The sequence below is a fragment of the Mastomys coucha genome, unplaced genomic scaffold (assembly GCF_008632895.1).
Source record: "Mastomys coucha isolate ucsf_1 unplaced genomic scaffold, UCSF_Mcou_1 pScaffold15, whole genome shotgun sequence".
Taxonomy (NCBI): domain Eukaryota; kingdom Metazoa; phylum Chordata; class Mammalia; order Rodentia; family Muridae; genus Mastomys; species Mastomys coucha.
The window spans coordinates 144,584,503-144,600,425 of NW_022196897.1; the positions used below are offsets into that span (position 1 = coordinate 144,584,503).

Below are 15,923 nucleotides of genomic sequence, written 5' to 3' on the forward strand. Positions count from 1 at the left end.
CACACACGACACACACATACACACACACCCTCACACTCACACACACACTCACACTCACACACATACACACACACACATACACACACACACACATACACACACACACACACACACCTTGGTTTTACTATAAAAATCCCCATGGGTTGTCTAAGCCAGGCTACATCTGTCCATAAAGCCTAAGGGGAGGCCTCACCTAGACAGTGTGGATGGGGGGTGGGGTGGGAATTAGTGTGAAATACTTCAGAGAACACACTGGAGTGACAGGGAACGCAGGTGGAAGACAGTCAACGGCCCTGTTTGTGAGGGAGATGCTGTGCCGCTTAAAACATCAACCTTGAGCCACAGATCCACTCACAAGGTCTTTCGGTGTGCATACATGGTATGGAACAGTTTCGTTTATAAAAGAAACACAAAGATTAACTACCATAGCTATCAACCTGGGCAATTCCAATGATTACCACCAGACATGTTAACAAAATGTGGTCTTCTCTCTAGAGAGATTCAAAACAAATAGGATTTTCAGAGATTGGATGTCTGCAGGCAACTAGACCCCAGAAAGTAGAACCTTGGATAAGGAGGGCCTGTTGTCATTGCTGTCCCACTCTGCCGAGGACAGTGGACAAAGACCAACCAGGACAGCTGGTGTCCTGCCCAAAGTCACATAGCCAATGTGTATGAAAACCAGGAGTGAGACACAGGGATTCAAAAAATGTTGGGTTCAGAGTTCTTTCCTCAGACTGAGAGCCACCCTCCTGGCCTTCTAAAAAGCCCCATGATAGGCAGAGCTCTCTGAGAAAGTAGTGGAAGCAGCACTAGGATTTGTTGACTTTCCCCCAAGTGAACAGATGTGGCCCCGATGCTGCCCAGGTCCCCCTGGCCTGGGCGTGGATTCAGAGTAGATGGTTGTGGGGAGATGAGTGGGGGTGGGGTGGGGTGGGGGAAGAGGGGGACCCTTGCTCTCAGAGTCAATGGGCTGGGCCAGGGGGGAGCTGTCCAGCATCCTCCCTTCCAGGCCACAGCAGGAGTCCAAATAGGCAATTAATTACTGCCGGCTGGCGGCTGGCTCCCCTTCTCCCATGCTCAACGGAGTGTGTAATGGGAACGGGAGCAGAACAGACTTCCCTGCCCAGAGGGAGCCTTAGCATGCCAGCAGAGGACCAGCTCTGAGGAGACGAAGAAACAGAGACTGAGACTGAGGGTGAGTTTATTAAAACAATGAGCTCTTCTTGATCCTCCGCTCCCTCACCTCCCGGCCTCAAAACAGCCTTTCCGGGGGCTCTGCCCCGAAGTGACCCCTTCCCAGCAGCCTGAAAATGGCAGGGTTGCTGATAATAACCTCGGATCATATTAATAGCAGTCACTGGGCAAGATACTCGACAAATGCTGTCACTTTAAACCCTCAAATCAGCTCTTTGATGTTGTGTGAGACCTATTATGCTGATAAGAAATGCTGAGACCCAGAGAGGTGGACTAGTCTCTAGGGACAGTATCCCACAGTGATAACAGACTCAGGAAACAGAGAGACCGTTTATGCTGCTCAATCTCTGTGCCTCAGCCTCCTCATCGGCACCATGTGAGTGACAAGCATATCCACTTCCTGTGGCTTCTGGGATGCTGATTGGCTTCAGTTAATAAGCAGTGTCTGTGTGTCTTGAGGGTAGGCGCTGCTGTAGCCTTGCTCTAAGTATCCTTAGAGGACTGGATGTGTCGTATGCTCCTGACAAAGGAAATGGCCACCACAAGAAAGTACGAGTCTTCATTCACACAATTTCCCACGGGACCCTCTCACCCAGTCCTTTGCATCTCTCCCCAACCAGCAAGCTTGTCTGGGCATTGTTTTTTTGTTCTGTGTATTAAGAACATAACAGAGGGCAGGAGAAACAGCTCAGTAGGTAAAAGTGTTTACTGGACAAGCGTGAAGGTCCTCCGACAGTGTGGAGCACACACATGCACAGTATGGAGCACACAAGCCTATGCACAATGTGGAGCACACACACCTATGCATAAGCATTTGTGCCCACACTAGAACAAAGGAAGACAATGAACTTTACTTTCTCTCTCTCTCTCTCTCTCTCTCTCTCTCTCTCTCTCTCTCTCTCTCTCTCTTTTTGGTTGATGCCCCAGAGAGCCACTTAAATTCTGATAATGAATTTGCTTTTATAAAACTTAGATCTTGAGAAGAAGAGGAAGATCAGGAGCTCAAGGCCAGCTTATACTACCTATGCTCCATGAGACTGTCAAAAACGAAATAAAGGAAAGGAAAAAAATGTTTTATGATGAACTTATACACCATGTTGTTCAATGCCCCAAGGTTCCCACAGGTGGACTTCGATGGCTGGAAAGGGAGGTTTTGCTGTTTGGACAGAAGCCACTTTTTCCTTTGTGCCCCCCCCCCACCATTCCACTGTCTGCATTTTCCTCACATTAAACTCTAAATTTCCAGCATCCTAAAATATTAAATTAAAAAACCTTAGCCCCATCCCCCTGTTAGAGTTCTTTATAAGTCTGTCAGCCTAACTGAACCATTACTGCTTCTGAATGGGAGCAGTTGGTTCCCCTGGACATTTAGGCTTATAAAGGCTCAGGATGGGGAGAAAAAAGGGAACTCTAGTCACATTGGTGACATAGGAGACTCAAGGCACAGATATGAAAGTCAGCTAAGGTTTCCTACCCTCAGTCATGGCTCACTGGGGGTGCTACGTCTGCTCCATTTTCTCCAAGGAAAGAAAGTGCCTTAGTTAGGGTTTATTGCTGTGAACAGGCACTGTGACCAAGGCAACTCTTATAAAGGACAACATTTAGTTGGGGCTGGCTTATAGGTTCACAGGTTCTGTCCATTATCATCAAGGTGGGGGCATGGCAGCATCCAGTCAGGCATGGTGTAGGAGGAGCTGAGGGTTCTACCTCTTTATCTGAAGGCTGCTAGCAGAATACTGGCTTCCAGGCAGATGAGGGTCTTAAAGCCCACACACACAGTGACACACCTACTCCGACAAGGCCACACCTCCTAATAGTGCCACTCCTGGGGCAGAGCATATACAAACCATCACAGAAGGTGAGTAGATTTATTTTTATAGCTCAGCACCAAGCACAGAGACCAGTGCAGGGTGGAGCATTAAAGAATGAAGAAAGAGAGGGGGGAGGGGGACAAAAGGAAGGGAAAAGCCTATTTGGGGGCTACAGAGTACAAAGCTTACAAGAGGGAAGGGAGGGGAAAGATAAGGACCATTGTTCATTCTCAGCTCCTTAACAATGCTAAATAATTTCTTCATTTTCAAAATTTTTGTTTCAAAAGATTTATTATTTTGTTGTGTGTATGCATGTTTTGCCTACATGTGTATATGTGTGTTATATGCATGCCCGGTGTTCACAGAGGCCAGAAGAGGCTAGCATCCTTCAGTGCTGAGAACCAAACCCAGGTCCTCTGCAAGAACAGCAACTGCTCTAACCTCTGAGCTCTCTCTCCAGCTTCACCCCTACCCCAAGGTCTACGTTTTTAATTAAAGAGCTCCAAAGGTAAATTTTAAAAACCAATGTGCCCAAAGGGTGGAGAATGCTCTGTGTTTTGCATGGAAAAATAAATGAGAGAGCCAGCCTAATGTTGGTCCTATAAACTTCCTGTCGTTTAACATATGGCTCCACCCCTCCATGAGGAGCTACAGCAGCTGAAGGCTGTGGGCAAAGGGAGGTTTTTCTGGAATGGTATAGCCAATGGTAGGTTCCTCTCACCCACATCCCTGTAAACAACCGTAATGAAACTCTTCAGGTTACAAAACCAAAATTTAAAAAGGTATCAGTGTCAGAGGGGGGAGGTAATACCAGTGGGAAGAGGACAAGAGAAGGTACCAGTGGAGAGCAAGTAGATCAAGTACGTTACATGAATCGCATCATTATGTATAATTAATATATACCAATGAAATCTTGAAGAGCCTACAAAGATAGTTCAACAGATAAAGGCATTTGCAACCAAACCTGACACCACTTGAGTTTGATCTTTGGCGAAGAGATGGAAGTGATTCCCGCATGTTTGTCCTCTGACCTCGGCACCTGCACCATGCACATACACGTATGCACATAAAACAAAATTTTAGAAGATTGTTTTAATCTAGAAAAAAAACAAAAAACAAAACAAATATAAACAGACAAGCAAATAAATAAGCAAATGGAAGGGTGAATGGCACACTTGCCTGTGTGGCTCACACTGTGTTCACAGGCAAAAGGTCACCTCCCCAGGAAGAGCCACAAGCAGTTCAAGTCAGCCGTGGAGGAAACAGGAGTTAGAGTTCATCACATGCACTTCATACCGTGAACATGTATGAAGTGTCACATGCATACATTTCTGAGTCATATGAAATAAAAGTGATTTCAGAAAAGGAAGAAACCTAGGAACTTTCTGTTCTGGGAAAAGCCATAAGAGCTTGTGCCCCTTGCCTGCTGCCTGCGGATGCTGAGTGAAAATCTCCTTCCAGCCCCTCTCGAGATTTCAAGCTAATTATGGGCTGGGGGAGGGGGGAGCGGTCTCCTCACCTATTGATCTTAGACCAGAAACACTAGATGGATTCTGAGGAGCCTCGGGGATTTTCAAAGTCATTTCCCTAAACTACACATCTCTGTTGTGTGTCGCCTGTGGTCCCTGTGTGTGCTCCCATGGTGGCTGAGGGTCAGAGCTGTTGGTGGCTGCTAGAGATGAAGACATCAAGAAAAACCTCCATGGGGCAGTCAGAGGCCATCCTGGGAGGGAGAGTGAAAAGAAGAAGAAAGACCTGAACACGTCGGAGGCTGGGTGGCAAAAGCAAAAATCCCTGCTCCTGCTTTACTGCACCCTACCTGTACCCACCCGGGGAAGCAATGGCAGACCTGATACCTTGTCAAGAGACTCCCAGCAGTCCTTTCGGGGTCATGCCCCGACACTGTGTGACACTGTGAACACTGATGTCTAGTGCTGGGGTGAATTCTTACTGGTTGTCTTCGAAAGGCATTTTTAAACTCAATGCTAACTGCTCCTGAACCTCTCATGTCAAAGGTGACTTTCCTGGGGGTAGAATTGTGTCTTTGTCTTAAGGAGTCTGGCCAGCTGGAGCCAAGCATCTAACTCTGGTCTGAGAGCCTTGCAGTCAGAAAAAGCAGAGAGGGTCCCTGGTCCCAGCTCTCCTGAAGCCTCTGTTTTTCCATTCCCTGGAACCTTTCGAGAATGAATGGTCCTTTGGGCTGGAGTTAGTGGCTGAAGCTGAGGTTATAATGAGGTGATACACAAGGGACACTCAGCACACCAGATGGGAAAAACTACCTATGATAAATGCTGGGACAAGAACACAGACTATGCCCATATGCATCCCATGGGAGCCAGTCTGTGGCTGGAGAAAGGCAGGTTCCATTTCTACAGACCACTGTGAGCTAGATGATCCAGCAGGACTCCCTGGACAAACATAGGAGGTCCAAAGAGAGGAAAACATCTCTGCAAGGGTGAGAAGAAGAAGGCAAGTCTTGTTGATATACAGAGCTGGGTGACTTAGGAACTCACTCTTACGTCCCCAAGTCCAGGCTAATGGGAACTCTGCTTCCAGTGACCTCAGCATCTCATTTAGTCCTCTCTGGGCTGCCAGCATAGTGGTTTCTCTACAGGTCTGTGGAGAGCCTCGTCTTTGATGCGATTTATACTGAGCATCTGGATTCTGGTCCACACACACATGCGTGCAACATTCCAGCGAAACACAGGGGGTGTCAAAATACTTAGGAGTAGAACACATGCTTGAAACTTGAAGACTAGATGAGAACTTACATGCAAACTGTAGGTGGCCTCTAAGTGGAGACCTAAAAATGAGCAGTGATCCTGTGGAATAGGTATGCATGTCGATATTACATGTAAGCACTTCCTTCAATCCTCTTGGTCACTATGAGGGGAAGGTCTAATTATGCCCAGCGAACAGGCAAGGAAACTGAAGTTCTGTGTGTGTAGAATGAATCTCCTGGCCACATAGGAGATTCAATTTGGCCTCTGCTCTGCTCTGGGAATGGGGATCAATTTTGCTCCTGACATGAGGGGGTCTCAATGGTGAGAACCACATTTGGCTTTCAGTGCCGTTGGACCCTCGGAGGCACCCTGCAGTGGTAAAGGATGCCAGCACACAGGCCTGAGGGATAAAGTCCTGGACCACTTGCCTGGCACGGCCCTCCTCTGTGGTAGGTGCTGAAGAGAAAGAGCCCAGGGACTCAGACCCTCTTCATCTGGAGTGAGGAGCATGCTGGGATTTTCAAGCCATCCCTGAGCTGTCCTTAAATGAGCCTTAATGAGTGCTGATTGCTCTTTTGTCACTGGGCTGGCTGTCAGCTGCTTCCATCTGCAGCAGCAGGGGCGGGGGCGGGGGGATGGGGTCTCTGCAGACCCTGAGCACACTGGTTTCCTATTTTAAGATAAACACCCGTGGTGGAAGAGTTGAACGATCCCTGAGCTCTGAGAAATTCAGGCACAGGATTCAGGTGGGGATGTACAGGGACCACTCCAGGGATGGCACGCTTCTCTAACCGCTGGGCAGGATCATCTCTCTATGGGACTGATGGGTAATGGTTTCAGAGGTCTGACAGACAACAGGACCCAGGTGAAATTTCCTCCAACACTTCAGACAACAGTCATTTAACAAACACTCTATGGCCAGCATGAGCTGCGTATTAAATACAAACCCAGAGCCTTGTTGTGATCTAAACAATAACTGGTAGCCACTGGGCCTTTACCAATGTGCCAGGTGGTGACTTCCTACCCTGTGAAGGATGAAAACCCATCATTCCTCCCACCCACACCGTGAAGCCAAGGGAAGCAAGCACTAGGGCAAGCATGAGTGTCTCTGATCCCATTCTACAGACCATGTGGATGGCAAACAGAAAATAGGAAGGCAGCAGGACCTGGGGAGTGGAGGAGGTGACACAAGGGATCCTAAAGGGGAAATAAATGGCCTGAGGCTGGCTGTAGATCTGCCCAGAGATCTGCATCCCATGCAGGGTGAAGGGCCCAGATGAGCAGAATAGCCTCCAGCACTCACCACAACCCAAGATCGTATTCAAGTGGTGATCCCTGCTGGGCCATCACATAAGTTCCACCTAAGTTCTTTGGCTGCTAAAGGGCCAATTCCTGCACTGACACTCACCAATGAGAACCTTCCCAGGAGGGCTGAGAGATGGCAGAGTGTTGGCTGCACACAAGCATGATCTCAGAACTCAGTTAAAAAGCTGGGAGTGGCCTCTCCCACTGGTGGCTCTGTGCTGGCAAACAGATACAGGTGGATTCCAGGGACTTGCTGGGCAGACAATGTACCTGGGACAGTGAGCTCGAGGTTCATTGAAAGACCTTGTGATGGCTATTCTTGGTTATCAACTTGACTACATCTGGAATAAGCTATAATCCGGAAGTGGAGAGCATGCCTGTGAGAGATTATTTTTGCTTAGTGTGAAGTGAGTAAATCCACACTTCTAGTTCAGATCTTTGAGGCAGGAAGATACACGCCTTTGATCTCGAGGTGGAAAGACACACCTTTAACCTGGGCCACACCTCCTGCTGGACACCTGTATAAGGACATGGAGGAAAGAAGTTTGCTCTTTGTCTGCCTGGCTAGCAAGTCCATTCCTTCACTGACATTAGAACCATTCTCAACCTGTGGGTCGTGACCTCTCTGGGAGTTGCATATCAGACATCCTGCATCTCATATCTTTACATTACAACTCATAGCTGTAGCGAAATTACAAGTATGCAGTAGCAATGGAATAATTTATGGTTGGGGGTCACCATAACATGAAGGACTGTATAAAGGGTCACAGCCTCAGGAAGGTTGAGAACCACTGCGTTAGAGCCTACTTTGTCAGAATTCCAGCATCTGCAGAAGACCAGCTGAGACGTCAGCCTCACAGACTGAGGAACTTCTGAATTCTTGAATCTTCTGTTTATAACTTGCCATTGTTGGATTAATTGGGCCATGGCCTACAATAATAAATCCATATATATATCCATGGATATATATATATATATATATATATGGATATATATATGGATATATGTGTATATATATACACATATGTGTGTATGTGTATTGTACATGGTATATATGATGCATAGGTATGTGTATATGTATGTGATGTATATGCTGTTGATGTTGTATATGATGTATGTGTATACACGCACACACAAGCACCAAATAGAAACAATGAATGTATCCTTTCCCCACTTCTGGAGCACAGTTCCTGGCTGATCATCCCATTTAACAAAACAGGAAACTGTAGCCAAGAGACTAGGGGTCATTTGCCCAGGTCAAGGCCACCAGCAGCAGGATTGGGAGCAGAGCTTTATTCTCAACCAACATGACCCTAGGGTTGTCCCTGGTTGTCCCTGGACCCAGCGGTCATGAGGGCAGCCAGGTGCCCTTTGCTAGCTGAGAGTTGCTAGACTAACTTCAGCCCCTCACTGTAAACAGCAAGCCCCCTCCCCCTCCCTTAGCCTGTCCTCCCCACGGCCTCACTCAGAGCTCAGAGCTATTAACCAGGTCACACTGGCTTGTCCCAGTCTGATAGTTCCCTTAATTGCCTTTTTATAGCACGTCGTACAACTGTTCATTACGCTGTCATATTTCCCCTCGAAGGCAGCGGTAGGGGAGACGAATGGATGGAGGCCGGTCCAGGTGGCAGGGGCAGTGGGGGGGCACCAGTGTGCCGAGCTTATTTTCTACTTGGTCAGACTGAATTAAATGGATGCTTCTCACACTCGAGTAACACACAAGCCAGTTTTAAGGGGGTGGAATCCACAGTCGATTCCCAACAGTTGACACATTATCTTTATTATAATGTTACTGGAATAGGCACAAACGGAAAACTGGGTACAGACAGACATCCTATCCTTCTAGCAACGTACAACTGGAAATGCAAATACAACATAATACTTCAGTGCAGAGCTGTGAAACCAGCACATTCAAAATAACACAATTAATGCAATGTGATGGATGGGGGCAAGGCACAAATTAAATTGCACTCACCCGGTGACCACAGCTCCCTGTGCTTCAGTGTTTAGTCCCCCTCTGTTTCTTTTATCTTAAGACCCATGGCAATTAAAGCAGGATTGGATCATCTAAGAGACTTTGAACCTGCTGGTAGAGATTCTAAATATAAAATAATATAATAGGAAATTAGGCAGTTCTCAATCTGAGCTCACACATGCCATTCTTGGAATCAGTTAAGTATCCCAGGACCCTTTATCAGGCACAGGAGTCTATGTTTTCCTGTGGGAAGAGCTATATGTTCTTGGAAAGCCCAGGCTATAAGACAGCCACAGAGGCCAGATCAAGCCCCTCTGAGCATCATACAGCCCTCTAAGGTAGAATGCTCAAGAGCTGATGTGTTTGGCCAGAGGGGAGGTCATAGCAGGTTGTAGCCCACTCCCGAAGTTCTGAAACCGAAGCTCTTTCTGGCAGACTGGCCTGAGTACGAGGCTGTTCTGGTCTTAGGTTTGCATCTTGGATCCTCCACCACCTTGTTGTGAGGCATTGGGGAAGTTACTTAATCTTATATTGCAATGTCTCAGTCTGCATTCTAAAATGGACATGAAACTTATTAACACTCACGGTGATGTTATGAGACTTGTTTCTGGTCTTGTAACCCAAACTGTACACTTAGCTTTGACCTAGTGGCAAATGAACATTTATTAAATGCTACTAAAACTATTCTTGGGCTGGAGAGATGGCTTACTGGTTGAGAGCAATTGATGTTCTTTCAGAGGACGTGGATTCAGTTCCCAGCACTGACGGAGTGGTTCACAACCATCTGTAACTCCACTTCCAGGCTATGGGATGCCTCTTCTGGCCTCTGTGGGAACTAGGCATGTATGGGGTGCACAGACACATCGAGGCAAAACACCGTCTACATAAAATAAAATAAATCTAAAAAAATCTTTTTTATTTTATTATTTATTTGTTTGGTTTTGGTTTTTTGAGACAGGGTTTCTCTGTGTAGTCCTGGCTGTCCTTGAACTCACAGAAACCCACCTGCCTCTGCTTCCCAAGTGCTAGGATTAAAGGAATGTGCCACATGCCCTCCCCCATCTTTTGACAGGGCTTTTCTATGTAGCCCCAGCTCTCCTGGAACTTACTCTATAAAAGACCAGGCTGGTTAAAAAAGTCTTATTAGTGTGTGTATGTGTGTGTGTGTGTGTGTGTGTGAGAGAGAGAGAGAGAGAGAGAGAGAAAGAGAGAGAGAAAGGGAGAGGGAGAGGGAGAGGGAGAGAGAGAGAGAGAGAGAGAGAGAGAGAGAGAGAACTTGTCACAGTGCATATATGGAGATCAGAGGAAAACTCAAGAGTTGAGTTTCTTCTTCCACTGTGGGTCCCAGGAATTTACCTCAGGTCATCAGGCTTCCACATAAGTGCCTTACCCACAAAGCCATTTCATTGGCCCCAAACATTACTTCTAATATTTCAACTAAGTCTAGCATTCAACAGAACTGGAAGAATTTTCTGATAGAAGCTTCCAGATTGAATCTTCAGACCATGGACTCACCAGGGTTGGATCTAGATAGGGAGCTATGGCCCCATCAGACGTCCACAAGGGTTGAGACTGAGAGGGACCCTTGGGCCCTGAGCTGCCAGGGTCTGGCAGAGGCAGGTCTTAGCCCACCCAGCTTATCTCAGTGCTGGAGATGGAACCCAGGGCTTTGTGCATGTTAGGCTAGCTACAGCTGCATCAATGCTTGTTTCGCTCATTGCTTAGGTTTATTATAATAATAGTAATACTTATTAATAATGTGTGTTCATATCGTATATGGATACACACACACACACACACACACACACACACAGGGGGTGGGGTCAGAGGACTGCCCCAGGGAGTCAGTTCTCTCCTGCGGTGGGGTCTGGAGATCAAATACAGATCACCAGGTAAACTCTTTTATGCATTTTTACTTGCTGAGCCATCACACTGGCCCTATTTGTTTTTTAGTTTTTGAGGTAGAATTTCACTATGAAGCTCAGGCTAGCCTCTATGTCCCATCTCCCAATTGCCTGCATCATTAAACCCAACTTGAGTGTGGGCTTTGTCCAGCAAAGACTAACCAAAGAAGTCCCTAGTTGAAGCAAGGACTGCTTCCTTACCCTCAGTAACCCAACACCCACCCTGGCCACCATATTCCCTCCCAGGTTTCCCCTTCCCTTAGTTGCACCACTGCCCAGGCATCTCTGAATGCCTGGTTCTGCAGACCCTGCTTTGAAAGCGCCTACAGTGGCAGTGGATGACCATAGCAAAGGAACATGAAGCTATTGCCACTCACTGGTGTATTTGAATACCTCTCACCTTGAGATAGTAGAGGAGCAATCTCCAGAGAGTACTTCAGTAGCATCAAGCTCACCCAACCCTCCTTAGGCCTCACTCTACCCCAGCAGGCCCAGGAGTGTAGGGCAGACCCAACTGCTTTTGAACTCCTGGAGCCAGGAGCCTTGTCTCATGGCTTGCTGGATCACAACCTTTGTCCTGCTGTCTCTCTCAGGTGTTGTATCTATAATGTCAGGCTTCAAAAGGAACTCTTTAGATCTGAGCATGGTCCCCAAGCTAGTCTAAAAACAAAAACAAAAACAAAAACAAAAAACCTTACATCTCGTGTGTGTGTGTGTGTGTGTGTGTGTGTGTGTGTGTGTGTAAGCCACATGTGTTACACAAGTCAGAATTTAGGGCCAGACTTAGGCTATTAGATTACACACACACACACACACATACACACACACACACACACACACACACACACAAACACACACACACACGTGATAGGAAGGGTTATATTTTCACAAAGGTGAACATCATCGGTTTAATCCACCAATCAGGTCCAGGGCTCTTCCTTTAATTCTGTGCAACCTCCCATGGCTTTAAGGACTTCCAAGAGCAAGGACTGTGCCCACATGTCCCTTGCTCCCTGGTTGCTTTCCACAGCTCTCAGAACAGAAAACATGAACCTAGAAGCCCAGCGACCATGAAATCTTCTCCTAGTCCTTGAGCACTGTCCCTGGAAGGTCATTCAGCTTCTACCTGGATGTCTCCAGGAGAGGCACATCACTACCTCAGCAAGGAAGCCTGGGTTGACAGTCACTGATGTACTTGACTGCGTCTTACCCTGAGCCAGCAAACTACCCTCTAGTTTGTCCTACTGTATGGAGAATCGGGATCTTTGTTCCATGTGCATACTGCCCACTTGGAACCTTCTGCCTGTCTGCCTGCCCCCTCCTTTGTGCCTGTGGACATAGCATGAGGAAATCTGGTTCTGCTGTTGGCAAGACCACATGATTTCTTCCTGCTGTTAGAAAAACCTTAGAATGTTTTCGCCCCAGGATATCGGAGCCTGGCCCCTCAGCAGGAAAAGGCAAAGGAAGGCTCTGAGCCACAATGGGGGCAGGGAAAGGGGTCTGTCTGTGATCATTCAGCCCCGAAATGATGCTCATGATGACTGCTTTTCAGGCCATTAATTCAAGGGCTCTGGGTCCCCCTCCCCCATGTCACTGCCTGCTCTGGGAGATAAGCCCAGTTCTATTTAACCCTACCTCTTCCCCCAAAGTGGCTTCCATCTCTGCCGGGCAGGCATTTAACTCCCTGGATACCAGAAGGCTTCAGTGACTGCTGGTGCTCATGCATCAGAAAAACAGATATGTCTGCTCTGGACCCCAGAATCCTGATCCATAGTGCCTGAATCGACAAGATCCACAGGAGTCCTGGGAGCCCCCATCTACACTCTGTCAGGAAGCCCAAGTTCCTCCCCACCCAAGGCAGTAGGACCCCATGGTGGTCCTAGAAGAAGACACCCACTTCCAGACTGGGCAGCTCCACTCCAGCTCTCTCCCCATAGCCCTCCCTCCCCATTTCTTAGCCAGAGGGAAAAGCTGGGGCACCTTTGCCTTTCTATCCCCTCTTCTGTGTTCTCTTGGCTCGTGGCTCTGCCTGGCAGTCTCTTTCTCTTCTTGTTTCTTTTTGTCTTTCTGCCCCCTCTCCTTCTTTGTTCTCGGCTCTTCACAATCAGTGATCATGTAAGGGTGCTCCTGAGTGTTGTTCTCAGTGTGAATCATGTGTGTTCCTGTCATCCTCATGTCTGGGAGCCTACTGGTGTATGATTCTCCGTGTGCTTTTCTATCCTCGTGTTGATGCGTGTCTGACCTTGTTTGTCTGCCTGTGAGAAGGAATTCTCCATGTCTGGTTTCTTTCTATGATGGTGGCCAGTTTCAGTACGGACCTTGGATTGTCTGTGTGCTGAGCTGTCCTTGATCTCTATATGGTTTTGTCAGTCTGTATGAATCTCCCAATGTACTTGAAGCTATAGGTTGGTCCTCATTTCTCCATGTCTCCGCTCCTTGGTTTGTCATTGTGTGTGTGTGTGTGTCTGTGTGTGTGTGTGTGTGTGTGTGTGTTTGTGTGTGAAAGCATGTAGAGTTGGTTTCACTAGAGCACAGCCTAACTCATCTTCAGCTAGCTTAGTGTCTCCTGAGGCCACCTCCCAGGTCTCATGTCCTTGGACCTCTCTCTGACCATCATTCCCTTATCTCCAGGTCAAATCAGCACTGGAAGGGGCAGGGACAGAGACAGGTGGGGCTAAGACAAAAAGTGTCCCAGCCCAGTTTGCTCAGACTCTCAGACCCAGCCACATGCTTTTTGTTTACACATCCATCCTCCACACAACAATGACAAGTAGCAGTTGGGTATGGTAGCAATAATACCAGTGGCCATGGCTGCCACCTATTAGGTACAAAACACAGATTGAGCATTTTGCATACAAGAGTCTTTTGGATCCTTTGTACAGTTGTATGAAGCTGCTCTCACAGGGTAGGGATGAAGAAGTGAAGATAAGAGGAATCGGGGAGAGAGTCTAACTCCCAGAGCTGGGATAAGGTTATGGGGAAGGCAGAAGCAGGATCACCCTGCAGTTTGGGAGCCTGCCACAGCCACTTCCAGCCTGGGAAGAGGCATTTATTGCAAACAGCAGGAGAAGGAGTTCTTTCCCCAACTGCTGACAGCTCATTTTAACCAGAGGAACTGAGAGATCTGATTTTGGATCTCATCTCTCTGGGCAGTGAAGGATCAAAACCCAAATGACAGCCTGAGAGAAGGGGTGGAGGTTTCCACAGGGGAGAGTACTCTGGGGGGGAGCATCAACTCCCTGGCTTCTAACCTGGCTTTCTCTCGGGCTCTGGATGGCATTGAGCAGGACAATGCATTGCATTGCAGGCTTGTGGGTTTGCTTATCTTGTAAAATTAGGAATAAAAAGAGGCCCGGTCAGGATATTTGAAGGTGGACGACAGGATAAATCAAATGATCTCTCAGAACTGGGTCTCAGAGCCAAGAACTGGGGGTAAGGAGTGCAGGTGGTGGCTACACCTGCACTGGTGATTCCAACAGAATAGCCATGCGCAGTTAGGGTGGTAAAAAGTGGATACATAAACGGCCCCATTTCTCACTGATGAAAGAACCCCCCATCCCATCCTGCTTCCTATAACAAAAGCACTGTGAGGCAAAGGGAGGAGCAGCTAAAGTACTTGGGACCTCCTTGTCAAAGAAGGCATCCACGACCATCTTACGGTGTGGATGGAGCTCACTACACAGGTACTAGGTCTCTCTGATAGATTCGTCAGGTGGGCAAAGGAATTTCTCCAGGAAAGGCGGGGGGCAGGGAACGGGATGGAAACCCTCATGTGGAGGAAGCTCTGGGATGGAGAATCTTTTCTGTCCAAAGCCTTTTGGGAAGGTGAGGCGCCTATGTTTACTGTCTTTGCTTCTATCAAGTGCCTGAGGGTGACCAGATTTCGCCACGCTAGGGAGAAGGATCTTGGTCATGGTTTAGCAGGGGTTGGGGGTTCCGCAGTGGGCATGTGAAGGAAGGAATGGTTGCGGAGTGATGAGCAGCACTCTATTGTATGGAAGTCTCCTACCTGGGACAGAGACCTCTTCCAGGGACTGGGAGGTGCTTGAATTGAGGGGGAGGGGCTAGGGATAGACGGTCTCGTCCTGGCAGCTCTTCCTCGCTGGTCAAAGCCCTCAGGCCGCCCTACTTGTGCACTGACCTGAGCTAATCTAAAAATACCGCAGGGGAGGTAGAGACTGGGGTTCCCAGTGAGAAAGAGTCTCCAGAGGGGAGAAGAGGAGCAGGAGTCGGTTTCATTTCTGTCAGCTTTCTAAGGCCCAGTGACAACGACGCTTCTCCTTTAACTAGACTGGGACTGCTGCTGGTCCCATCTCGTGGTTTGCTGCTTATAAGTTTGAGAGAGAACCCAGCTGGGGACGTAGACAGGGGCCCACAGAAAGCAACCGCAGCTGACCCGTACCTCCTGGAGACTACAAAGGAGCTCACGCCAGCACGGACGTAGGCAGCTCCATTCAGAAGCACCAGCTCGGCAATGAAACTCGGCTGCGCAGCAAACCACACACGGAATACGCACGGTTACCAAAGCTCACGCTCAGAGTTCACTCAGCGCCAGCCCACAGCGGTATCTGATGCGATGTCTTTGTCTCTGGATCTCTTTCGTCTTCGTGCTCGCGCGCACACGCACGACACTCAACAGAAACATCCAAGCTCTCGCACTCCGGGGGGCGGTGATCCCAGCCTGGCTGAGCGCACCCATGTTTCTGAGAGCTCTGGTTCGCAAGGCTGTAAGCTCGCCTTTCGTCTATCCTGACCTTCTCAGATAAACGTTTGCTTACCGAGGGGGCGAGAGAGCATCCTCAGAATCCTGTTCTTTCTGAGGGGGGGGGAGAGAGAGAGAGAGAGAGAGGAAGAGAGGAAGAGAGGAAGAGAGGAAGAGAGGAAGAGAGAGAGAGAAAGAGAGAGAGAGAGAGAGAGAGGAAGAGAGGAAGAGAGGAAGAGAGAGAGGAAGAGAGGGAAGGAGAGAGAGGGGGGAGGGAGGGAGGGAGAGAGGGAGAGAAAGAGAGAG

At 48.2% G+C, this 15,923-nt stretch overlaps 1 long non-coding RNA gene across 1 annotated transcript in view; it reads right to left on the bottom strand.

The window, feature by feature from the left end:
- The window catches only part of LOC116091310, a 19,303-nt gene that overhangs the window by 2,764 nt on the left and 616 nt on the right, over window positions 1–15,923 (bottom strand). The window lies entirely within an intron of this gene.